We start from the raw sequence: 26,395 nt of genomic DNA on the forward strand, positions 1-26,395 counted from the left end.
TTATTTTACTTTATGCTGTTAAATCATAGCATGTTTTCATGCACATTCCTTGACTAACTCTGACCCCGATCAATCACAGATGAGACAGATTAGAAATGTAGCCACCTTCATTCATGCATCAAAATCCTTTCAGAACATGGTATTCACATAATATGAGTATCCAATAATTTTCCTTATTCTAACCACATTTGTTTCAGCAAAAGATAAAGGCTAAATCCAAGAAAGAAGTAAACAGTATATTTTGAGGACACAAATCTTTGGAATCCCTAATAATAACTCTATAAACATAAGCCATGAGGCTCTTGGTATAGTGGAAGCTAAACATCAAAGAGACAACGACTCCAAGGGTTGCTCAGAAATGGGGAATCTGAGGATTTATTAGAGGACTGCACAAAGTCAGTTCCCAGTTTCTCATTATAAGTGGGTCTAAGAGTTCTGGAAAATTTTTCTCACTCCCATTCTGTCCCACTGGGTGTTTTCTGTTTATCTGAAAACATCTCAAGCCTCAAAAAGAATGGGGAGAGGTAGAACCATCTTCAGAGAAGAAGGTTTCAGAATTTAAAACAACAACAGCTATAGAGACAGACATATCTGCACATATATATCACACACATGCTCCATAATCATGGATATAGCCTGTGTCTTTCATCTATCTATCTTTCATCTATCTATCTTTCATCTATCTATCTTTCATCTATCTATCTTTCATCTATCTATCTTTCATCTATCTATCTTTCATCTATCTATCTATCTATCTAATCTATCATCTATCTATCTATCTATCTATCTATCTATCTATCTATCATCTATTTTCTTTGGTCTCCATAGTCTATGTGAACTTCCAGAATCAAGCCAGGCTCCCAGAAGCATTTTGGTTGAAGGGTTCTTGGCACATACCAGGTTTGCAAAAGAAAGAGGTCCCTTTGAGTCCTATTCTGGATATTGAAACCACGCCAGGAGCTTTGAGAGCGAAGGGGACAAGCAACTTCACAACATTTTGCATTACTTGTTTACAGCCTCTTTGCTTTATAATCTTATAAAAACGAATTTTTCCACCCCTGAATGCTTTAGCCTGTCTCTATTAGTCATCTCAGAGGGGATCACACAAGGCTTAGCAGGCTTCTCTCTCAGTCCTCCCAGCGGCCCCGCGGCCCAGCGCTTTCTTTGCAACACTATTTACTTATAAGCTTGGCTTTGGCAGCCAGTGAGTTTATTTTACATTTTACTGAAGTGTGAGGGGAAATGCTGATAGAAAAACTAAACAAATTCCCTCACAAAGTGGTATCTCCAAATGAGCAAAGTACCTAAAGGAGTCAAACATCCGGGCGCCCAGATCGCAAAGCCTGAGTTTTCTTCCCTATAAGGCACCCTCAGCATCTCCTCCTGCTATGCCTGGTGATAAGATCGCCTGGAAATTAATCACTAGGGCAGAGAAGGCTGTGTTCACTGTCGAGCTTCACTGAAAGTCTGTGGCCGGCCTCCCAGTGTTTCCTGTCATAAGCTTCAGAGAACCAGGTGTACAAACCTCCTTGTTGCTGCTTTAAACAGAGAGAATACTGATCCCCGTGAGAGTCACACTCTTGGTTCATGTAAAATACTGTAAAACACTGTGAAAAATTTCTTTTGTAAATGATCACCTATCTCATCATAACACACACACATATGCACACAAACATGCATACACACAAATATATATACTTGAGACATAGTCTCACTATGTAGCTATACACATTTACGTGTAAACAAAATAGTCTACAAAAGTTGGTTACAGGGATATAAAAAAGACCAGGGTATTATTCTCATGAGTAAGAACTTGGACATATTTTTGAACATAAAAATGCAGATGGACGAAAGGGCTTTACATATAGGAAACCCAATAACTCTTTATAAGGACACAAAGTAGATGCCAGTTCTGTTTTCAGCTTTTTGTGCCCCTGGATGACACTCAAGATTTTGTGTGTTTTGTCCACAGTAAAAATATTATGGGTTGTTAATGAGACATCATGAGATCCCTCTACCAGGGCCTCCCACACTAAAGACTGGCCTGGATAGCAACTGAAGTATAGATACAGTTTTAGAGATTGGTCACCCTGAGGACAACAACACCATCAGAAAACCACCTGGAAAGCTAGGAGATGGTGTGGTTCCAAATGCAGCTAAAACACCAATGCCTCACCCAACAAAATCTTTTTCATGTTCATCGTGCATGCCCACTGTGAGAGTCTCTAGAATCTGCTTGATGTCTCTTCAGTGAAGATCCCAGTCTGGGAGGCCTGCCACCATCTTAGAATAGGCAGATCCTTCCTGGCAGGAAGCCGAGAGTTCGCAGCTTTGCAAAGTACCTGTTCACACCTTTACCCAGATTCCATTTTCCAAGTAAATTAAGGCACAGCTTTGCAAAGTAGAAAATGCACTTTTCCCATGAATCCAGAATGTGAGCACTAGATTTAAATTGAAGCCCGAAGGCTTACCAGAAATAACACTCAGTTTACATTATATTTCTCTCCATTATTACCGATAAAAATTGAAAAAATAGAAAGAACTGCTTATTAAACTTCACTGTTTAATTTGACCTCCCAATGGAGGGCAAGCTTTTAAATATATGTTATATAAAAAGTGCCAATGTTTGTAAATAGTAGAAGTTTTACCAAGGCCCTGTCCTGGGAGGCTTAATCTGTAGAGGGAAGTTGAGGAAAGCAACCAGGTCCAGGGCACATGCGGGACCAAAGGGAAAGCAACATCTAGATAAAACTGAGCTTTAGGTTACAGGGTCAGAGGGAGCCATAGTCAGGAGATGTGGGTAGTTGTCTGCATCCTAAGACTGAGAGTTTTCCAAACTCCAGAGCATCCCAAGCTTCCCTGCCAGATTGACACACACTGGTATATTCTGAGAGAGGCAGAATATGCTGAGAGAGTCTTTTCCAAAGCACTGTATTGAAAAAGACCAAAAGTTGAGGATTGAGCAGACATTCAAGGAAAGAAAAACAAACAGGCAAAGGCAATAGCAGCAAAAAGTCCCCACCCTAAACACAGAACATCAGCAGACAAATACATGGTACACTGAGAGTAACCACAGCAAGACTCTTCAAAGCCAGACTAACTATAACCCTGTCCACAGTATGTCACTAGAAGGAGTGACATACTCATCCCCAGAAACAAACACCACACAGCTTGGTCTTCATTGTAATGCAGAGGATGGCTGGATGTCAATAGAAATCATGGAAATAAGAAAACAAAGGACAAGTGAAACCCTGAAACACAATTCTTCTTAAAAGCAGACACAGATATAACACAGATGTTGGGAGTATCTGGCAAGGAATTCCAAATAGCTATGACTGATAAGTTGCGGGCTCTGATTGCAAGGATCTATAAGGGGCTGAAGGGATGACTGCCTGTTAAGAGAGCTTACTGCTCTTTCAGAGAACCCAAGTTCAGTTCCCGTCACCCATGCCAACTTATAACTGCCTATAACTTCAGCTCCAGAGGATCTAAGGCCCTCTCTGGCCTCCAAAGGCATGTGCGTATACATGGTACACACACACACACACACACACACACAAATTAAATATTTTTTAAAGGTAACCAGCGAAGAAGATCAACAGAATATCCTCAGCAGATAGAACCGAAAAGCACAGCGTTAGAGGATGGCATCCTGAACGGGTTCTGTTGTAGGCTTAACACACTGCTATACCAGTGCTCATTCATCTGGAGCCGCAGAAATTTATTTTTCTTTTCTCTTTTCTCAGAACTTTGCAGATTAGCGATCTGAGCAGCACATGTTGGTGGAGTTGGTTTCTTCAGAAGCCACTCTACTCAGCCTTTAGATAACCATCTTCCAGCATCTCTGTGTGGTCTTCTGGATCTGTGTCCTCCTCACTTTTATAAGAACCTGAGTCAGATTACACTGGGGCCCAGACCAATGACCTCATTCTATCCCAGTCACCTCTTTAAAGATTCCAACTTTAAATCAGTAAAATTATGCAATCTTAGGTCTAGGACTTTCGAAATACAAATAGGGAGAAGGATGGCCTCAAACTCAGCCTGTGCCCTAAGGAAAGGCTCAGTAAACTTGAAGACTGAATCTGAAGAGAAAAATGCACAAATGAAACAAAACAAGAATTGGGAAAAACTCCAACTAGACCATCAAAGAACACATCAGGTGGACGCATGAAGATGATGTTGATTGGGCTAGTATACGTGAACTGTTTGTAATCTAGGGAGGAGAGAAGGACTGGAAGAAATGGAGAGGAATAAAAATAGAGAATTAAAAAGCATCATAGTTTCCTCAGAGGAAAATAAACATTGGTAATGTGGCAGAGATTTGTGAAGGAAATATTTGATGGCTGAATGCATTTCCACCACATGGGGGGCTGAAAGGCTAGCATGAGCTGAATGTTCTGGGCTAGTCTAGGTACAAAATAAAACACACTGTCTCAAAAAAGTCAAACAAAAAGTATTACTTCAAATCTTTTGAGAAGAGAACTATCCCAATAACAAGAAACAAACTTAGATCTATGCAAAACAAATAAATAAAATAAAGCACTGAAATAAGATATAAGACTTTTTTTTTTTTTACATTTTTTATCACTCTGGAGAGACAATTGTCCGAGCCATAGATAGAAACAAGCACTAAGTTTATATTAAAAGAGTAGCGTGGACACAGCAGCACAATAGAAGAAAACAGAATTAGCTGTGTACCTTTAGCAGTTCTTACTTTATGCTTAAAGAGGTAGCTTATTTAAGTGTAAATATTGACTAATTAAATACACATGAAGGTAAACCCAGGAACACCACTGAACATTCTTTAAGATACGTGGTAATATGTAATATGTCTGTAGAGAAAGTAAGATGAAACCATAAAAAAAAACTTCATGATAAAAGAGGGAAACATAGTAAATTAATAAAAAAAAAACTGCTGCAAAGTTGGATTGGAATTCAGTGATGCCAGTAAGCATCAGCTTAGCCGTGATGTGAATAAAGGAGCAGTGAACCAGGAACTGTGCCGAAGTAAAGCTCAGGACCGTTGTTTACAAGAAATCCATCCCATTAGTAGATATGACTGAGATGAATCTACTTTATCTTAGGTTGAGTTTTGTTGGTTTCAATCTCTCTGATATTTGCTTGATTCTATTTAAGTTATTGAATTTGTAGGATCAGATTATTTATGATATACTCCCTCCCCACTTCTAGTGTCTGCAGAGTCTGTAATGATGTCTTACTTTTCACCATTAATATGAAGAATTTACATTCTCCTGTTGGGTTTCCTCTACATTGAGGCTAGAGCTTTATAAATTTTTATTAATATTTATGTTATTTGTTGTTCAGTTTAAAGTCTCATGGATACACATTTCTTATGATTTTTCTTCTTTGAATTATTTGAAGTAAAATTTTAATCTCTAGCTTCCTAAGATCAAAACCTACATTATTAACCTCAGACTTCTACTTTTTTAAATATAAACATTTAAAGTTGTAATTTTCTACAATATAGTGAATTAATAACATCTTGATTACAAGTTGATATGTTGTATTTTCAAGTTTGCTTTATCCTTCGCCAGTTTAAAATGCTTTAAAATTCCCCTTGAGATGTCTTTGACCTATGGCTATTATTGCTCATTTTAGCTTGGTGAGTCATTGAGTTTATCGGAGTTACTATGGGAGAGTAGGTGACTTTTGAGCAGCTGCACCACTGAAAAGCTTGCCCCAAGATGGGCGATGATGGACAAAAGTCTTCATGACTGGAGTTCTTTGCAATTTTCTGTACCTGCAGCAGAGAGACGCCTTCACCCTTGCAGGTATTTACTGGGGAGGAGCCTCATAAGGCTTAAAATTTTCATGTGACTTTCATGAGCATCCACTCTTCTCCCTCCAGAAGGAAATCTTTAAATAAGCAGGAAGATCAATTATTATTTTTAATTGTTCTAAACATTCAAATAACTCTGAAGAGGGCCTGATTTTAATTGGGTCAGACTTCAGACCAATTTATGTTTTGGGCATTAGTAAAAACAGTGGCTCAATTATAGATGCTAAAAGCTTAGTATGGAACAACTGGCAGAAGAACTAGAGACCTTTAGGGAGAATAGAGAAAAGTACAACCAAAGCAAAACCGGTAGCTAAAGCCATTGTCATTCTTGGCACTTGGGAGTGGTAGGGATGCCAGTGTACATACTGCAAGCTGAGTTCTCTAAAGAAGTCTCATATTGTGTCAGTTACAAATGCCAGTGCAATCATCTGTCCAAATCAATCACCAAATAAGCAAAAACCATAAATTCTTGTTTGAGGGAAGTGAAGGCAACATATAGAGCTGCAATAATACTCTATTTCTATTTCTAGACTTCAACAAAACTTACAAAATATGGAATGATGTAAGGAACTTTGACTCATCTTTAGAGAAATATGTATGAAACCTTGAGAAAGTCAACAAGGTGTCATACGTATCTCACAAAGCCTTCCGAATACCTGAGATGAATGTGCTCAAAGAACAAGCAGAAACCGTGCTTTCGGAGTGAAGGGAGGCTGTAATGGCAGACTTGGAAAATAGAGACTATTGGTGAAGAAGTAAAAGAGACAAGCAGCAAACTAAAGATGAATTTGCACAGCACAGTAACTGAAATAAAAACCCATTGGACCCAATAGTGGAAATCTCAAGCATTTCATCAAACATGAAGAGTTGCTTAATGGTATATGAAATATTACAAAGTAATTTTGTATTATTTCATTATAAATTTTGGTTATTTGTGCTGTCCAAAGATTTTTTTCTTACTTAGTTTTATAGAGAACTAGCTTTTGTATAAAGTTGTTAATAAGTTAACTCTTATTTTTAACATTTCACTATTTCCCTTATTTTTCTTAGAGCTACTGTGGATACATAATTTCCACCACTGGGTATTTTATTAGCATATTTTCATTCTTTGTAATATAACAATAATACTTAGGGACTTGAATTGTTGTGTTAGTAGACCTTTGACCTCTTATAATGATACTTTCTTAGGTGCTTTGAATTTGAATATATTATTCTATTGCTTTGTTCATGATAAAAATTTCAAATAATACAAACATACATAGCTAAAGAAAAAGTAAATTCTCTTCTCATCCTTGCCTTTAACACTTCTGCACTGTTCCCCATTGCTAATAGTCTATTATTTCAAATATTTTTATTCACATAAATATGCATTGGGCTTTCTGAAGCCTGAAAATGTCCTTTCTTATGCTCACATCCTTGCCTGCATGTGCAAATATTTTCCCGTGCGAGATTCCAGGGAGTGGGTTTCCTGGGTCAAGGGGTATGTACATGTTTAAATTTGATAAGTATTTTCAAATCGCACAGCACAAAAAGCTGTATCAGTTCACATGACAGCCGTGTGTATCCATACACACTTTCCTTCATCCTGGCTGACCTTGATAAATCACCAACATTTCAATTTATAATTTGATCCCTGCAGTATTTAAGCAGATAAGCATTCATTTCTAATGGGCTTGTTTTTTCCTTTTGCTATTATGGGCTGTTCAGCATTTTATTGTTCTTCTTTGAAATTTTCTTGCAGCCTTTTCGTTCAAGAATCTGTTTGTAAACATTTTAATTTTCCATTTGTTTTGAGATATTTTTCTGAAGTTCATGTAGGTAAACTATGCCATGACAAAGTGCCTTAAGAAGTATTTCCTTAATAGAACACAGAACTTCATACTAACATATTATACATAACATTATAGTATTGTTATATTGTACTAGTTTTCTGTATATTCTGTCCAGTTGTTTATCCAAAACTGAGGCATGTTTAAAATGTTCATTAAGATGTTCATTTCCTATATTGTCTAGAATAGTTTTCATTTAGTTAAAAAACCTCTATATAATCTCTAAAATTAAATTGTAGAATCCTAGATGTTGACATACATAGTTAACATCTAATGTTAGCACAAGTTTACAAACAAATAACAGTTTGAGACTGTAGCGTGAATTTATATAGGAATTTTTTTCTCAATTGACATAGCATAGGTACAAAATAGAGCAGATCAGAACTCTGGAAGCGTTTTTCTTACAATCTGAGAACATTATAGAAAACAAAAACCCATGAAAGTTTCTATAGAGTAGAACTTGGTCTCTCTCCAGGGCACAAAATTATGTTATTAGATATCATACCCTCTACCCCAGTGTTGGGGATCGAATCCACCTTGATCATTTGAAGTGAACACTATAGTAAACTACATTCACAGTCTGACACTGGATATCCAAACAGCAGCACAAGCTTGAAATGGCAGCGTTTTATTTTGAGTCTTCCAAAGGAATTACATCCAAAGTCAGGCCCGAAGGCACATGCCTGTAATTAGGAGGCCAAGGGGCCAAGGCAGGAGGATTGTTGATGTGAGCCTGGCAAAGCAGCAAGTTTCAGGGCAGCTCAGTGTACTTAGTAAGACCATGCCTCACCAAAGTGAAGGAAAAGGAAGGGGAGGGGAGGGGAGGGAAATCAACTTTACATCAAAAAGTATGTACACCTGCATTTGCCTTTGAGCAGAAGACGATTAAAGATATTCTTAGTCGCAAGGTAGTTGAAGCAGAACCACGATATGAACTGTTTAGAAAGAGTGTTTAGAGTTTTAGTTCAAGGAGGAGAAAAATAAGTGTAGAAGAAGGAAAAACGTGGAAGAAAAACAGAGGGATAAACTTAGTAAAGTGTGCGCTCACCCAAATATGTAAATGTTTGTAAAACTTAACTTCTATAATCTGGTATTTTAAAAGTAGTCAAGCCTATAATCCTAACTGCTCTAGAGTCTAACACGGGAACATTAAAAGTCCAAGGCCAGGCTGGGTAGCTCAGTGAAATACTGCCACAAAATCAAAAGTAAAAAAGGAAACTACAGATGTAGCTAAGTGATACAGCGTAATCTAGCACGTGCGGGACCTGGATTCAATCCCCACTACAAGAACAAACCAAAGACAAACAAGATCTAGAAAATACTAACAAGTTGGGGCTGGAGGCTCTAACGAGGGAGAAGACTGGCCTAACTAGGGATCTGACCTACCCTGTATGTTACATGGGCATAAGCAGCTTCACCGCTGCTAATAAGTCAGTGCTGTGCAAATACCAACATAATCTACGGGCAGAGAAAGAACTACAGAGATGGCTCATTGATGAAGAACGTTTGCTGCTCTCACAGAGGATCTAAGTTCAGTTCCTAGCTCTCACGTTGGGTAATTCATAGTAACTCTGGCACCAGCGGAGCCAGCGCCCTTCTTCTTGCCTCACTGGGCAACGGCACTCATGTGCATGACCGTAAACACACACAGAATTTTAAAAATCCTTAGGGCAAACATAGAGCATGTATCATCTGTGTACACAATAGTGCAAAATGATTGTTCAGTCCTTGCTTTCTAATTAGAAACATTTTTCTTCTGTTCAGTTAACCAATGAAAGTCTGTCCCTCCAAACTATGAGCATTATTGTACAACCTCTGCCTTTAGACAATTCCTCCTAAGGTTCAAAGATGCCTTCCCAGAGACCACAATAAAAGAGCTTTCAGGCTGGGTGGTCTCAAGGAAGAGCTCTATCACCCCCTTGAGGCTCAGGGGACATCACAGGAGAGGGGACAGAAAGAATGTAAGAGCCAAAAGATGAGATGTGCACTATGAAGGTGTCTCCTACACATGGCAGAGCCATGGCACCCATGAACTCACTGGAGCGGTGGTTGTCTAGGTGAGAGCCACACAACCTGTATAGGATTGGGCCCCTCAACACATCATCATGCATGGAGGAGGGTCCCATAGAACCCCACCATTCCCCAAGGAATATGAGCAATTACCCCTTTGTTGAAGGAAAGCATACCATTTTCTTCAGTTGTGTAACACTGATAAGTTTCCATACTGAACCAAGTGGTTGACACATGGAAGGAAGCCATGGATGTAAGAAAGGACTTGAGAAGGAAGATGGCGGGGGGGTAGAGGGGGGAGGGGTGTGAAAATGACTACAACTCATTACATACATGTATGAACCTCTCAAATAATTTTGTAATTGAAGAAAATCTGTGATTTTTAAAGGATAGTTTAATGTTTCCTTTAATAGTATAGGCAGATTCCGGCTCACTGCATTCATCGCTACAGAAACTGAACATCTGCATTCACGCTGTGACCAGACCACAGCTGTCCTAGCTAGAGTAATTTTCCTGGTAAGGAAGGGAAGCTAGAGTAGGTGATCTCTAAACTTTCTGTCAGTTTGTGCATTTTCTGCTTCCTTGCCACACTAGCTTTGTCCTGAAAATAAAAATACTTATTTCAGAACTGGCACGGCTTGCTTCCTATTCAATATTGACAGATTGTTTACAAGAAAAGCAGAAAAATATAAAAACTATCACCCTTAAATCTGACCACCTCTATTAGCCACTAACACTATTTCTTATTTGTTACCGATTTTTTAAAGCCTTCTTTAATTGCAATTATATTGAGATAAAATTAGACATCATATTTCTATTATTGAATATTATCAAAAGTAAAATTTACATATTACTGAAATTTATGTGATTCACTCCATATCCTGTTGCATGGTTATATTATCATTTTTTCTTCTCTTATTTTTCATGTTTATAGAGAAGTAAAAATTGCAATGTATAGCTCTCTGAATTATATATATATATGTATATATATATACTTTATAGAAATTCTCTGTTAAATAATGTAAGTCATATATGAAAAACATTCATGGAGGATTGTTCTGTGACAGACTTTATTCTAGAAGCTTCCCACACATGAATCCCAAAGCATTCATGGAAGATTGCTCTATGGCAGGCTCTATTCTAGAAGCTTCCCACATGTGAAGCCCTTTACTTCTCGTGCACGTCTCTTTGACTAAGTACCTACATGCTCCCACACCCATGTATTATGAACAGAAAAAAAAATACAAGGAATACCAAAAGTACCCTAACTCTTAAAGCTAAAATTCTACAGCAAACACACTTTAAAACATATTAGTCGGTGTGTACATTTTCTTCATCGAATTGAAATCTGCATTACTGTTCTTCTAAAGACTCGAATCTTGACCACTGCAGAAAGTTTGCGTCTCTTTCTCTTCCATCTCTCTGGGCATGGTTGATGTGTTCAGTGGGCAAGGCACAGAAACGGCTCAAATTCATCAGAGACCTAATAGCACAAAAGGCACCCTCAGGTTGGATTACGTACAACTTTACTGTATCACTTTCAGACATAGGTTTACTGTTTAATTAATCAAGTTTTCATCCACAGTGCCTATTTTTCTACTGAGTCCTGCCAAAAACACTCTTTGGAAGATGGTAAAATAATGAAATCATTGGCTCTAAATTCCAAAATCTTGGAGATAATTAGAAGACTTGATACAGGTAACATTTATTAGTCATGAAGATTTTGACAGCCTAGAGAATTCTTCAACCCACACAATTTCTAAAGGAAGAAAAAAATCTTTTTTTGAACACTGAACAAATTATGCTTTTTTGACAAGAAAGAAACACATTTCATATGGTTTAACCAGTGAGGGTTTCTTTTTTATTATTTAATAAAATGTAAGCATGAAGAAGGAAAGTCATGCTTTATAAAACCCATTCTATATTGAGCCACAAGGAAGCTTGACTATAGCTGGGAGGCAGCCCATCAATAAAGTCCGCTGGTTTGTCCAGTAAGGTCTCACTGTGAAACCCTGAGGACCTGAGGACATGCCTTTGGTCCCCAGAACACACCTAGATGGTCTGACTGTTGAGGTACATGCACGTGGGAGGCAGAGACTGGTGAATTCCCGGGGCTCACTGGCCAGCCAGCCTAGCCTACTTCACTGTAGAAAGGAGCTGACCCTCCTCCATCACTTCACAATGTCTGGATCAATGGGAGATTCAGTCTTTTTAAAAAAGGAGCTAGGGGCTAGGGCATGGGAAGCAAAAGGAGAGACACCAGCCTCTTGGAATATACCGAATGGCTGCGGCTTGTAGAGTTATAGCAACAGCTGTAGTAAAAACGTCTTTAATCCCAGCACTTGGGAGGCAGAGGCAGGCGGATCTCAGTGAGTCTGAGGACAGCCTGGTCTACAGGTCTACAAAGCAAGTTCCAGGACAGTCAGGACTGTTACATAGAGAAACCCCGTCTCAAGAAAAAAAAATCAAAAAAACAAAAAACAAAACAAACTTCTCTGAAAGGACAATTAACAGGATCTGCAGTTGAATTTGGGACAGATGTGCACGAGTGTGAGAGCAAAGTCAAGGCTGATCTATAGGCTGGGTCAGAGATAATATCAGCTGATGATCTGGGGCACCAGGGGAGGATGTAGAAATCCTGTCTGGGGTCTCTGTCTGCTATACCTACTGTGTACCTAGATGTAAACTGTTTACAGAATGTTGACAAAACTCACAGGACAGGCAATGCAAACTCATGTTGGGAGCCTTAAATTTAAACGTAATGTTTACACATGAGTTCCATGAAGATCAAAAAATAAAGGGATATGAAGGCTGTGCCCTGAAAAATTCAGGTCATTGAAGTAAAAGAATACAGTGAGAGACACTGAGAAGAAACAGCTTAGGAGGTAAATACCAGAGGGTATAGAGTCCTGAAAACAAGGAAGGTGTTTTAGAAACAATTAAATTAGTGATGCATTTAATAGGTAGATGGTTGGTAGATGACAAAGAGATAATAGATAGGTAGATGACAAAAATAGATAGATATAGAAATATAGATGACTGATGATAGAGAAATGGATGGATAGATAGATAGATAGATAGATAGATAGATAGATAGATAGATAGATGATAGATAGGTAGATAGATGATAGATAGATATAAATGATAGAGATATATTTTAATCTCAGTATCAACAGTGCAAAACAAAAAACAAACAATAATTATCCGAGTATTTGTAGCTATAAAAATCACCATTTCAGATAAATTCCCATTACAATTGATAGTTGAGTCCTTCTAGATGCAAGGATAGATTTTTCTTTCCCTAGCTCTTAACACAAAGAGACTCTCACGTACTACCACCATAGCTGCCTCTTCTACAAGCTTCTTCTTTTGATCCCATTTATACATTAGAAACTGGGTACGTCCAACGAATCTCTAAAATTGCCTTAGAATCATCTGAATAGCTTGATAAACCTTCATCTGACAGGTGAGTCACTGGCTGTTTCCATTCTGATAATCTCCTAATGGCACTGAGTTGGGAACCACAGGCTGTTGGCACATGAGAGCAAACTGTACAGTCTACAAAGGAGATCTTATAAGAGTGGAGACTGAGTCTCGGGGACATTAAATAAATGCCAAAGACCAAACACTAGGAAATCAGGGACAGGAGTGAATCCTACTTCTTCTCCCTCCCACCATGCCACTTCATTTTGTGTGGCATGGCTTTGCTCGGATGGATGGATTTTCTTAGAGCATGTTTCTCAGACTTCAGTCAGTTGAAACTTGGTGAAAACCCAGTTTCCACGAATGTGAAGAAGGGAGGAGGCGTCTTCTGCAGGAGTAGCTAACGCCTCAGCAGCATTTGCAAAGGCTATCGCTTGTCCGTCTGCACTCATGCATTTTCTGAATCTTGGCTCTTGAATAAGGGACATCTTTCCTCCTCACCAGCTTTGCCAGCCTCTCCCCCTTTCTCTCCAGGCATTGTCCTTTCTTGAAGTTACAGCTTCCCCTCACTATATGTCCATATATGTTAACAACTCAATAGTTAACTTACCGTCATCCTCACATTTATCACTTTTTTGCCAACCAACTTTTTTTCAACATTTCTACAGTACCTTATTTCCAGTGAATTTAGACAACTTTCCTTTTATGCAGTCATTAAAAAGTTATATTTAAAAATAATTTTCAAAGAAAGACCTCCCATTTAATAATATCTATAGGTAAAGGGGGACATACAAAATAAGAGTAAAGGGAGGGGGAATGAAGAAAATTAGTAATGGCAATTGCCTGGGAATTCCCAAACCTTGTCAATATTTTCTATCCAAATTCTTTAATTTAGTGACAGTGGTGGTCACCAGTGATTAAGAGCATATTAGATACCGTGTTTGTCCGTTTTCTAGTTGCTGTGACCAAAACCTTGACAGGAAGCTGCTTAAGGGAGGAACAGCTTGCAGTCCCTCACAGTGGGGAAGGTGTGCAGTCCCTCACAGTGGGGAAGGTGTGCAGTCCCTCACAGTGGGGAAGGTGTGCAGTTCCACGTTTGAGCACTGGGCAGCTGGGACCCCTCCCTCTCTCACAGCCCAGAGGAAGAGGAGCTAGATAAGGCTGGAATTTAGGCCAAGCCATAGCAACAAATCCCATCTCCCAGCCACACGTTTCTCCAGCTAAGCCCTACCTCCTGTAAGTTCCACAGTCTTCCAAAACAGTGTCAGAAGCTGGGACCAAGTGTTCAAACTCATGAACTTCCGGGTGATGTTTTACACATAAAACATACTAGATATGAAAGAACGAGTTAAGTTAAACCTGTATGGGATGCTTTAGTCAGTACTTCCGCTGAAAGAGCCTGACATGGGGATCTCTGTCGTTGTCGGATAGCTGTGGACTGGACAGTGGCAGGTAACCCTTCTGCCGGCTGGTTTTCCCTTTGCCATGATGAAGGGGAAAGGTGTGCTTTGGTTTGTAGTTTTGGAAATGTCAGTCCACAACGCTTGGCCATGCTTCCTTTGGCACCATGGTGAGGAAGTGCACTATGGCATGAAGAGAAAAGAATGCTCACCTAGTGGCAGTCAGGAAGGAAAAAGAGGGCCAGAGTCTGCCCATCTCTTGGAGGGTACGACTGAGACTCACCTTTCTTCAACTGGGACCCACCTCTTAGTGTTGCCTGGGTGCCCAACAGCGCCACAGACCAGTTCTTCAGTCAATGGGCCTCCGGGACTTACTCATCCAAACCACAATGGTTATGGATCTATACCTCAGGACGTCAGGCTCCAAGGGCCGAGTTTCTCTCCTTCTGTCATCTTTTCTGCAATCAGACAGCACTTTTTCCAGGGACAGTGACCATGTTGGGTTTGCCTTTCATCTTTGGAGCTTATTTCAGGGTAGAATTCTGGAAACCTGGCCAGCTCTGCACACTAACTGTGCCTGTGTTTGTAGTCTGATTACATGTAAGAAAGGATAGCCTGTGTGACTGTGTTGAGAATCGCAGTGTCTCAGTTTAGAACCTGATTCTACCTCAGGGCGTATAAAGCCCTGAGCAGGATACTGAACATCCAGGCTTCAGCTCCTGCGAAGGGAAGATGGGATGGTAACTGTCCAAACTCCACAGATGTGAGGATGCCAACGTGGAAGCCACGTGTAATTCTGAGAATAGTGCCTGAAATAGTAAATGTTCCACACGTGTATGTCTTTATCTCTCCTTGTTATCAAGTTTTAAAAACACTGAGCCTATTTTCCAGCTAGTACCCACCTTTTGACGGTGCTTTCTATAGATTTCTGTGTACACGTCCATCTGCCCTTCCCGAGTGCAATGATACCAGTGTGCCTGCCAGGTGAGGGGACTGAGGAGCTCTTTCTCTGGACAATGTTCCTGAGTAGTTACAGGCCGGGTATCCCGGAGGCCATGACTATAGAACAACTCTGATTGACTGCAGTAGTCAAATTTATCTTGTAATTTCACGCAAAGTGATTTCACGTGAGGAAGAAAAAAAAGTGTCCCTAAAATCTGTGCAGAAGCTACTGCAATATTTGTGGTTGTAAACAGAAAGCGGCTCTCCTCATTTGCTGTACCCTGCAGTGTTTGCTCAGGTGCAACTTGGCTTCCACACGAGCTGAGTCAGAAAACCCACTATTGAGTTATAGAGACGTTGTCATACCCATCTCTCATAACTTCTCAAACAAAATCATACTCCCTAAAAAGCTCTTCCGTGCAGTCCCTCCAGTGGCTCTCTCTGTGGAGTTGTGCCTTCTTAGGAGCCCCACCAGAGTCTGCCTTTAAGCATGAACACATTTTTAATCAAGCAAGGAAATCTGTGAAGTATAAAGTTCACCATCGCTGGAACTGCAGGGAACTGCCTTGTCCCCGTGGTGAAGGAGCTCGGCTGGACAGTTTATTCCAGTTGCCCCCAATCCTCCTCCCTGTGCGCCTGGCTGTATTTCCCAAGTGGCTGAGAAGAGCAAACTTCAAGGAAATAATGTTGACTTACTGACACGCAGGCTCCTAACGCCAGATGGATAGCTTTATTTTTTTTTTCCCCTAATGAAAGAAGTGTTTCCAAGGTCTATTCACCAGAGGCGTCTTTATTCAAGAGCCATATGAGACACAGAACAACATGACAAAGTTCAGTTAACTACAGAAGTAAACTTCAAATTTGAGTACTCTAAGAAGAGGGCAAATTGTATCATGGAACACGGAGGGAGTACATTCTGTCTCTAGGACCACACCCATCTGTCTGTGAAATGCCTGAGCATGGATTTCAGGTGTGATGGCTTCCGAATGGGAAGCAGCCCACTGATGGGTGGGTCTGTTTATTTATTTCAGTGCTCCTCAACCTTCCTAGTGCTGTGCCCCTTTAATACAGTTCTTCATATTGGGGTGATTCCCACCACCGCCACCAGCATAAAGTTGTCTCTTTCCACTTCCTGACTGTAATTGTGCTGCTGTTGTGAACCGTAGTGTAAATTTCTGATGTCCAGGAGATCTACTACCCGACCCCCAGGGTGACCAGACCCACAGGCTGAGAGCCACTGCTTAACTTGATCATTTATCTGTTGACTAACTCTCATGCTTTTCCTCAACTTGTAGCTCGGAATATTTCACCGACTTCTTACCAGCCTGTTTGTGGTAATTGCACAGAGGGATAAGATAACTAAAATTAGCCTTTCACTTGTTCAAAAAATATTTTTAAAGCTGACTTTTGAGTGCATATTACTTTATTTTAAAAATATGAGATTGACTCACGCTGTCTACATGACTATAATTATCTGTGTGCTTACATACATTTCTATGTTTATCTATACTGCAACTTAAAAATAAATATTTAGGCAGCATTTACAGTTCACAGGCCAATGAGGTATTTCAAGCAGCCCACAAGTTCAGCAGCCAATAGACGACATCTCAGACTCAGCTAGCATTCCAAATGCAGTCGTCAGCCATCTAGAGCTGGCATGGTGTTACTTAGAGGGAATGAGCAAAGGATGAGACTTGAGAGACTAATTAAAAAGAAGAGTCAGGGAAAGTCTAGATCGAAGCTTCTTAAACTGTGGCTGAGACCCCTGCATAGGTCTCATAACTGGATGTGGGAGCTGTGAAAAGTTTGGCAATGGTATAAAATTTCTGAATGTAGGATAACAAAAATAAATAAGTAAAGGAGGAGGAGAAGGGGAAAGGAGGAGACCGGGAGAAGGAGGAGGAGGAGGAGGAGGAGGAGGAGGAGGAGGAGGAGGAGGAGGAGGAGGAGGAGAAGAAGAAGAAGAAGAAGAAGAAGAAGAAGAAGAAGAAGAAGAAGAAGAAGAAGAAGAAGAAGAAGAAGAAGAAGACTCAAAACCAAAGATGTGTGAAGCCCCAGTGTTTCTGACAGTGCTGGTGCAGCAACTGTGACATCCCTGAGTCACTGACACAGAGTGTGCACTTTTTGCACTGTGCATGCCATCACACCACACAATACCAGTGAGCACTGCCTGTAACAGCTTAGACCGGAAGTCATTGTATGCTGTGGCTTGAAGAGGTCTTATTGTATATGCAAACGGTCTTCTGGAAAGATCTTAACCATTATCTCCCCAAATTAACAGCTTGGTGTTCTCCTATATTCCTCAGCACTTATCAGGTTAACACATCCTTATGCTGTATTGTATTAGACAGACGTGCAGGTCCATCTCACTTGTGTATAAATGTGCTTTCGTCTTTTTATAAGTGGTAAGAATATATGTATAACTATAGCGGGTAGCTTTGTGTGTAAACTTGACACAAGCTATAGTCATCAGAGGAAGGAGCTCAGCTGAGGAAATGTCTCCTTGATAACCAGCTGTAAGGCATTTTCTCATTTAGTGATCAATGCGGGAGGGCCCAGTCCATGGTGGGTGGTGCCATCCTTGTGCTACTGGTTCTAGGTTCTTTAAGAAGTGGGGTTGAGCAAGCCATGGGAAGTAAGCAAGAAGCTCCCCTTCATGGCCTCTGCATCAACTCCTGCCTGCAAGATCCTTCCCTGTTTGAGCTCCTGTCCTGACTTCTTTCAGTGATGAACAGCAATGCTGAAGTGTGAGCCTAATAAACCCCTTCCTCTCCAACTTGCTCTTTGGTCATGGTGTTTTATTATAGCAATATGAACACTAACTAAGACAATAACAGGGAATTGTTTTAAAATAAATGGTTATTTGACAGTAAATTTCTGACTTGTCTACCTGTTTGACATACCTATACACCCCGCATTATAAAACAATTTCTAAGTTGGAAAGGAGTCAGGAGTGGATAAAACCTTAAGAAGGTATAATCTGCATGCTGCACAACAGTGGTCATCATATTTCTTTAGTGACTGAGCTTTTTGATTTATTGCTTGGTAATATTCCATGCTTAAAGGGAAATAGATGAAAGTAGCTTCTCATCTCATGCCTTGTACTTGCATCCAAGTCAAAGTGAATCAGAATCGTTCTCCTCAGCAAGTTCTGCCCAACTATTGTCTTACTCGAACTTATCGACCTGATTTCTCTGCCTGCGCTCTTGTCCAAATGCCAATCCAGCAATACTCAAGTCACGTGACCCACAGACCCAGGGCTCTGCATTTGGCTCATCTCAGAGATGCTCTCTTTCATGGAGTCCTACACATTTGACTTTCTTCTCCGTTACTTGACAGCAGTATTTCCACATGTGGGGCAGGATGTAGGGACGCAGGAGTGACTTTCATTTTCCTTGTCAAGTCATGGTTTTATGCTTTGAAAAATATTCACAGTCAGAAATCATCCCAGAAGGAGCTCAAGAGATGTGTCGGTATGTAAGAACACTTGATTTACATGATGACCAGAGTTGGAGTACCCAGGACCTGGAAAAACCCAGGGCGTGACTTTAAGTACCCCATTTAAGACTGAGTTGGGGAAAACCCTAAAGCTTCTGGCCAGCTAGCCTAGCTGAAACAGCGAGCTTTGGACCCTGTCTTGAGGCAATAAGGCAGAAAGGCACAGAGTAAACACTGAAGGTCCTGCTTGTGCCTCCTCGTGTATGTGCACAGGCAATGTGCATCCCTACATACCATGTACACACATATACATGCACATACATAAATACTTGCATGTTACATATATACCTACACACTACACACACATACATACACACATCTGCACTCCACACGCACATCTGCACACTACACACACACTTTCACACTGTACACATGCACACACACACAATCATCCCAGAATTATCCTCATCATCTCCTTTCCAACCTCTCCACCCCCCACGTATCTCTTTCAAAAGCCACCCAGCTACACTTTGGAAATAAAAAATCTGTTTTGTTTTGTTTTAATGTGGAGACTGATATTATCATTACCTTTCACCAGTGACTTGCTTAATAACGGACGGCTTCATACAAACTTAAAATGAAGATTATCTTCTCAGTAACAAATTTTTAAATAAAATGGCTGGAGACACTTGTGTTTTTACAGCTGGAAAGGATCTTTATGATTGTTTAATCCCGCACCTTTATTTAATAAAAGAAGCATGTGAATCCTTGAAAGGCCAGTGTCTTGTCACAGCCGGAGCCAAGTCCCTGGGCTCCCAGGCAGACTTTGTCCAGTGCCCTGCTCACACTGTGTTGCAGTCTGCATAGAAATGTTCCCCATAGGCTGATGTGCCTTAGCGCTTGGTGCCCAGGGGTAGCATTGCTTTGGAAACTTGTGGGATCTTTAGGAAGTGGAACCTTGCTGGGAGAAGTGGGCCACTGAGGCTGGGCCGTGAAGAGTCATCACCCTGCCCCACTTCCTGTTTGCTCTCAGCTTACAACTGTGGGTAGAACATGGCCAGCAGCCTCATCTTCTTTTGCCATGTCTTCCCTACTGTAATGGACCCTAGCCCCTCAAACTGTGAGCCAAAATAACCTTCCAGTTGCTTCCTGCCTAGTACCTGGGGATAGCAAGATGGAAAGGAACTAAGACACACAGGGTGAGCATTTGGGTGCTGGGCCACACTGGAGAAAAGAATTCTGAAGCCCATGTTGTCTTTATTTTATCATTAAATGATGGCAACTTTGAATAAGTCACTGAAATGCTCTGTATCTCACTATTGACACTTCTTTAAATGCATAATCCAGGTGTCAAGAGTTGTAGGTGTGTGTGTATTGTGTGCACATTCATGTACAATACAGGTGCTCAGGCCCTTTCAGATCCAGCATCACTTCTGGAGTTATTTAGAAATGGAGTTGTTTTTATTTTTGTTTTTTTTTTCACCAGCAACAGCATGATCAAGAAAGGAAATAAATTGCCTTCAATCTCGAAAGCACCAAGAAGACTCCATCTCTTAACCTCCAAGAGCCTCATTTAATTACCTACGGTGATGCCAACTCAATGGACCACCTATCCCAATTAAGCGGCAGCGCGTGCTAATTATCATTAGACTTAATTGGTTTCCCAATTCAGCAACTTCCCTGATCAAGTCTGCCCCAGTTAAGTGGCATTTATTGAACTACCTGAATCTTGCTTAAACGAAACAAAAGAAGATTTCCCAGCTCAAGTTCAGCAAATATAACCTACTTTCACCAAGTCACAGTAGCCAGCTTCTAATTAATTCTGCAAAGCAAACAACTAGGGTTGGGAACAGGAATCACCGTGTCTTCCGATTAGAACGGGTATTTTAGTAAAAATCTAATAAGAATAAGCAAAACATTTCAAACAATCAGCAAATGTGTAAAAATGAACAAATAGTTACTAAGATACTCCCTTTCCTCCTCAGATGTATTTTTTGACAAAGCTGTCGTGACTGTTTCATCCTCTCTTACGGTCTGCTCTTGAGAGCAGAGCTCGTCTCTTTGGCAATAACGCATCTTCCGAGAGTGGGTATGCGTGTCGAAAGGGAAGTTGTTCTCTTAGGCTCAGCATTCCCAGAGAAGAGTGTGTGCACAATAGTTCACTATCCTATGCAGCTGGGTATGGTGGCCCATGGCTAAGATCCCAGGATTCAGCTTGTTGAGGCAGGAGGGTCATGGCAAGGCAGCCTGGGTGAAATTGTGAGATGCTGTCTCAAAAAGGAATAATAAATATCCTAGTTGAATTTGCATCAGTAAAATAGGCCACAGGGAAGCTGAGTACTTGAGCAATACTCAAGAAGGAACCTTGGTACATTGGGTTTTATAGTGTACACAGGTCTTCAAAGATTGGGGTGGAATGTAGCCAGGAAGGTTAACTGTCCTTTTGGAATGCTCTGTTCATATGTGGGAGCAAATGGTAAAGATAAGTGAGCTCTAGTGTTGAAGGTGGTGTTTAGTGAGTCCAGGTCTGCACAGTGTGTAAACTGTGTCTTCCTCTATGAATGGGCTTGAGTTGTCCTTTGAGTAATGCTGGAATTCTCAGCTCAGACTCCTCCTGATAGACTTGAGAGTGAGGACGGTATCAAAGAGGGAACGTGTTGTCCTGACAGTCACGCGTTCCCTCGGTTCAAACCCCCAATGATGGGATAAAAAGGAAATATGGCAGGACCTGGCAGAATTGGGGCTCATCCTGCAATGAGTTTTCAGATTGTTTTCCAGGGTGTTAAGGTCTGTTTCTCCACATCTAAGAAAGAGCCTTGTGGTCAAAGTCATCTTGGAGAAGGAGGCAATGGTCATGAGGATAAATACCCACCTCATAGTACAGTATACTCCAGCGGTGGTATCTTCTGGCTAGACTGGACGGCATGCCACCCACTGTTCAAGTAGGATTTATCTTTGCTAAGCACAACCGATCATCAGGATTTTAGGAACTGCCATCAGAATCGCTGTTTATGGAATGCAGGGTGAGGAGAGGAGGACTGTGGCCAGACAGGATATGTGTGCAAAGACACGGGCTTGGGGAACGAGCTACTTGAGATGAAAACTCTAGCACTCACTCTCTTTGACAAGTTGTCCCAACCTAAGGTGAAAATGGATGTATCAGGGAACCCAGTGTTGGAGACTGGAGAGGTTGCTCCATGCTTAAGAGGCCTTGATGCTTTTCCAGAGGACCCAAAGTTGGTTTCCAGAACCCCATCCATGGCTTACAACCTCCTGGAACTTCAGCTCCCTCCAGGCCCTCTTGGATACCTGCATTCAGATGCACAAATGAGGATAAATATTAATCATTTTATAAAAGAATCCCAAAGCTAATCAACAGAAGATCCCAACCTTGCAAAGCTGGCGGTTGTCAAGAACATACATTCTCAGAAGGGAAAGTGACACAGATGCTCCTTGGAACTGTCATTATTCTTCCAGCCATCTCTATGATACTGCAGCAAGAAAACTTTATTTCACAAATGGAAGATAATAATAACAATAATAAAGTATGATATGAACATGAGAGGTCTCGATTTTATTGATACAGGGCTGAAAATGCTTCAAATTTCCCCTTCCAAAAATGTGTTCCAACAAAAAGTGGTCTTCCTTCAAGAAGCTAATACATAGTGTCTGAGCTGAAGGAACTATTACCTCGGTAGAGAGCACTGCAGGCACCACAGGACACGGAGCAACTTAGTTCTCTAGAAGGCTATTTAGCTAATTAAAATCAATGTTCCCTGTAATATATGAAATTGCCTCAGATACAATTTCTATATGTCTCCTCATAATTGAATTAAAATGTTCCTGCCTAAAGCAAATCTAAGAGCAGAATTGTTGAAGGTAGACCTGGAAGGGGTCTTTGGTATTACAAGTTCCCAACCATTCATTTTACATTTAATTATTTTAATGATTTATCTATTTTTTAATGCTCAAGCATTCGTGTGTGTGTGTGTGTGTGTGTGTGTGTGTGTGTGTACCAGGCCTGTGCAGGCACCTACAGAAGTGAGAAAAAGGCTTCAGATACACTGGAACTGGAGTTACAGGCAGTTGTGAGTACAGAACTGAACTTAAGATCTCTGGATGATCAATAAGGGCATTTAATCATCTCTCTAGTCCCTCACTTTGTATTTAATAAGAGAGATCTTTAATCAGTAGCAGGTTCAATCAGAAAATTAATTATCTGCATGCACCCTTTCTGTTACAATGCAAGCATCTTTCCTGGGATCTGCGTCCTTTAGGCCCTTTCTTCTTTGCAGCATAGAAAAAGGTCTGATGCTAGTTACCTATAACTGTGCTTTCTGGTTCCTCCCTGACAACTCTGAAAGGCAGTTTCATGCCCCTGTTATCTTCTGAGGACATGAGGTTCCTTTCTAGACATAGTCAGGGAGCAGTGAAGACCAGAGGAATCGCTGGTCCGTGTCTTGGGAAATCCTCTACTGTTTCTCAGAAAGTATACAAGAACATTTGTTTAGGATTCACCTCAAATTAGGATTTGAGAGGCTGGAGAGAAAAAAAAAAGAGCCTGTGATTATTACTGCTCATTCATAAACTGATGAGCAAGAGATTAAAAACTATAAAGATCTGTCAAAAATAATACTAATTACAGTTATGTGTGTGAACTACTAAATTATTGGCCTGAACTACCACAGAACAACACATATCATTAGATATGTGTCAGATTAATGTTGTTGCAAATTGTGTTTCATTCATTCTCATCAGCAATTATCAAACACCTGTTCTACACAAGACTGCTTGCTTCTATTTCTTCCTACACTGCTTTCCAAGGCTGCCCTTACTGTCTCCCTGCTGTCCTCCTCATCCCTGCTGATCCTTACAGCTTCTTCTCAAAGTTCAGAGACTGGCTGGTCCTAAATCTGAAATGCAGAACACTATAAATTGAAAGAGAACGCTTTCTAAGGCATCTAGAGACGTGTCCTCTGGGTTATGCAAAAATGAAGGCTGCATCTGAAGAACTGAGGGGTTAAGTAAATGAAGCTGTCATGGCATTTTGTTATGTTGGTCATTTGTCTCACCTGTGTCAAAATGCCTGAGCAAATAAACTTAATGGATTAAAGGACTATTTTGGTGTATCGTAGCAATCTTTCTTGTCGGACTATTTTTGGAACCCTAGCCTGCAAATAATGACCCAGAGACTTATTATTAATTAAGAAAGTTCAGCCTTAGCTTAGGTTTTTTCCTAACATGACTACAAGTTTGATTATTATAAATGACTAACTACTAACCTGTATTTCTTAATTATACATTACATTTTTTAAATGAACTGGATAGGCAAAGCGACTTAAATGAGAGTAGAAACAAATATAGTCTTAAATTTGTATCAATATACAAAAATCTATACCAATGTAAAATATTTAAGACTAGTAGTTGCTTTTTTAGCTTAAGAGTAGAATCAATAATCTATCATTTATCCTATCATTTCTATATGCCCTTTTTCTTCTCAAAAAATGAGGGCCCTGAATATGAGCTCCTTTGCTCAGCTTTCTCCCCGACCATGACCAACATTGACTTGTAACCAATCACCTTAAATTATGATAAACATCAATAATCCATTGAATGACCGAAAACATCCACCCCACCTCTTGGAAATGGGGTATTATGTTCTCTAGGCTGCTTCCTATTGTCTTGGGCAACAGCATCTTTAGGAGACCCTGAGAAAATTGGGACAATGGTCAAGTCCTGGGAGAGTTAACTGTATTATTTTCGTTTAGTCTCTGTGTGATGGGAAAGTATAGAGCTTATCTGAAGTCCTGACTGAACTAGTCTGTGTGGCTGGACCATCTCAACCAGCAGCTTTAAAGTTTTTCTGGGTGCAGAATTTTGAGGAAACTGCAACAGAGGTACTCTGAGAGGCTGGATCATCTGGTCTACTTGCATTTATTGGTGTCTTGTCCTTTTTTCTTTCTGCAAACACAAAAACCTTAAAAGTAACATGTATACCTGCATTAACACAAGTACAGAATTTTTGGTGTGTACAAGTAAGTTAAAGATGATTTTCTGTTTTCTGTTTGAACAAGTAAAGTGCATCTGTCAATTTTATAAGTCAGTTTGAATTGTATAACCAAACCTCTATCCACGCCATATGAAAGGATGACATGCAATAATAAGTCTGAGTACTCTGTAACCAACAAGATTTATCGTGTCTTATTCTATCTCAGAGCTGTTCCCATGCAGAGGAATATATATCACCTGTCTGTTATAAAATATTATTTTAACTAGGCAAACATTTATTTATGCTGTGGAATATTATTTTAACTGTGTAAAGGTGTGTTTATTTGTTTCTGCTGCCTTCAGTAATGATATAAAGATGTGTTATATTTGTTAATGCTGTATTTGCTTAACTATGAAGAGATGTGTTGCTGTTTCACCTTGCCTGCCTAAGTCACTTGATTGGTCTAATAAAAAGCTGAACAGCCAATAGCTAGGCAGAGAAAGGATAGGGAGGACTGACTGGCAGAGAGAATAAGTAGGAGGATTATAATATAGGCTTGAGAGAGAAAGAGAGAACAAGGGAGAAAGAGAGTGAAATGTCCAGCCAGGCAGCCACCAGCCAGCTCAATGAGGTAGGACATACAGAAGGAAAGGAAGGTAAAAAGCCCTGAGGCAAAACACAGATAAAAAGAAACAGGTTAAATTAAGTTAAAGGAGCTAGCTAGAAATGGGACTAAGCAAGGCCAAGCTTCATAACTAAGAATAAGTCTCTGTGTCTTGATTTGAGAACTGGTTAGTGGTCCAGAAAAAGAAAGCCTGGTATACCTGTTTTGTAGTTTTTCTTTCTTTTTTTTTTTTCTTTCTTTATGTCTTTAGCCAAGATTTTCAAAAGGTCTCCCCTGATCAAACCTGGTCTTTATTAATTTCAAAGAAATCTATAACTTTTTGTTTCCTGTGAAAACAAAAGCAAACCCCTCCTCCAATGCAACTTATTTTCCGACTCCCATTCTGAAGCTAAGGCATTCTTAAAATACATAGGTTGGTCTAATTTAGCAGTTTCCATAACTCGATGTCTCTCAGCACCTACTGTTCTTCATTCACTACTGTTTATGAATTCAAAGTCAACAAAGACCATACAGGATCCCGACACCTGTTTACTTCCCGTATTTTTGTGTTTTTCCTTTTTATATTACTTTACTCTTTCTTTAGAGACTTCACTTGATTATTTTTAAACTATTTATTTTTCTATGACTGTCCATAGCCATTTTTTCCATATTTTTAAGCATGCTACATCTGTCTAGAGGTTTTCTCAGTCTGAGCCTGATTTTCTGTGTGTCGACGGTGGGGTTTTTGTTGTTGTTGCTGTTTTGTTTTTGTTTTTATGTCAGGAGCCAAACCTTAAACTGCTGAGGAGCTAGGTAGGCCCTCCACCATGTGGCTCCTCTGAGCACATGCTCTGGCAGTTGGCTCTACCACTGAGAGCAGAGCCTCTTGCCCGTGGGCCCCTGGCCTGGAGCAGGTCTGTCTGCTGCGGCTCCAGTGGACGCATCTACCTAGTCTCCTAC

The sequence above is a fragment of the Chionomys nivalis genome, chromosome 13 (assembly GCF_950005125.1).
Source record: "Chionomys nivalis chromosome 13, mChiNiv1.1, whole genome shotgun sequence".
NCBI lineage: Eukaryota > Metazoa > Chordata > Mammalia > Rodentia > Cricetidae > Chionomys > Chionomys nivalis.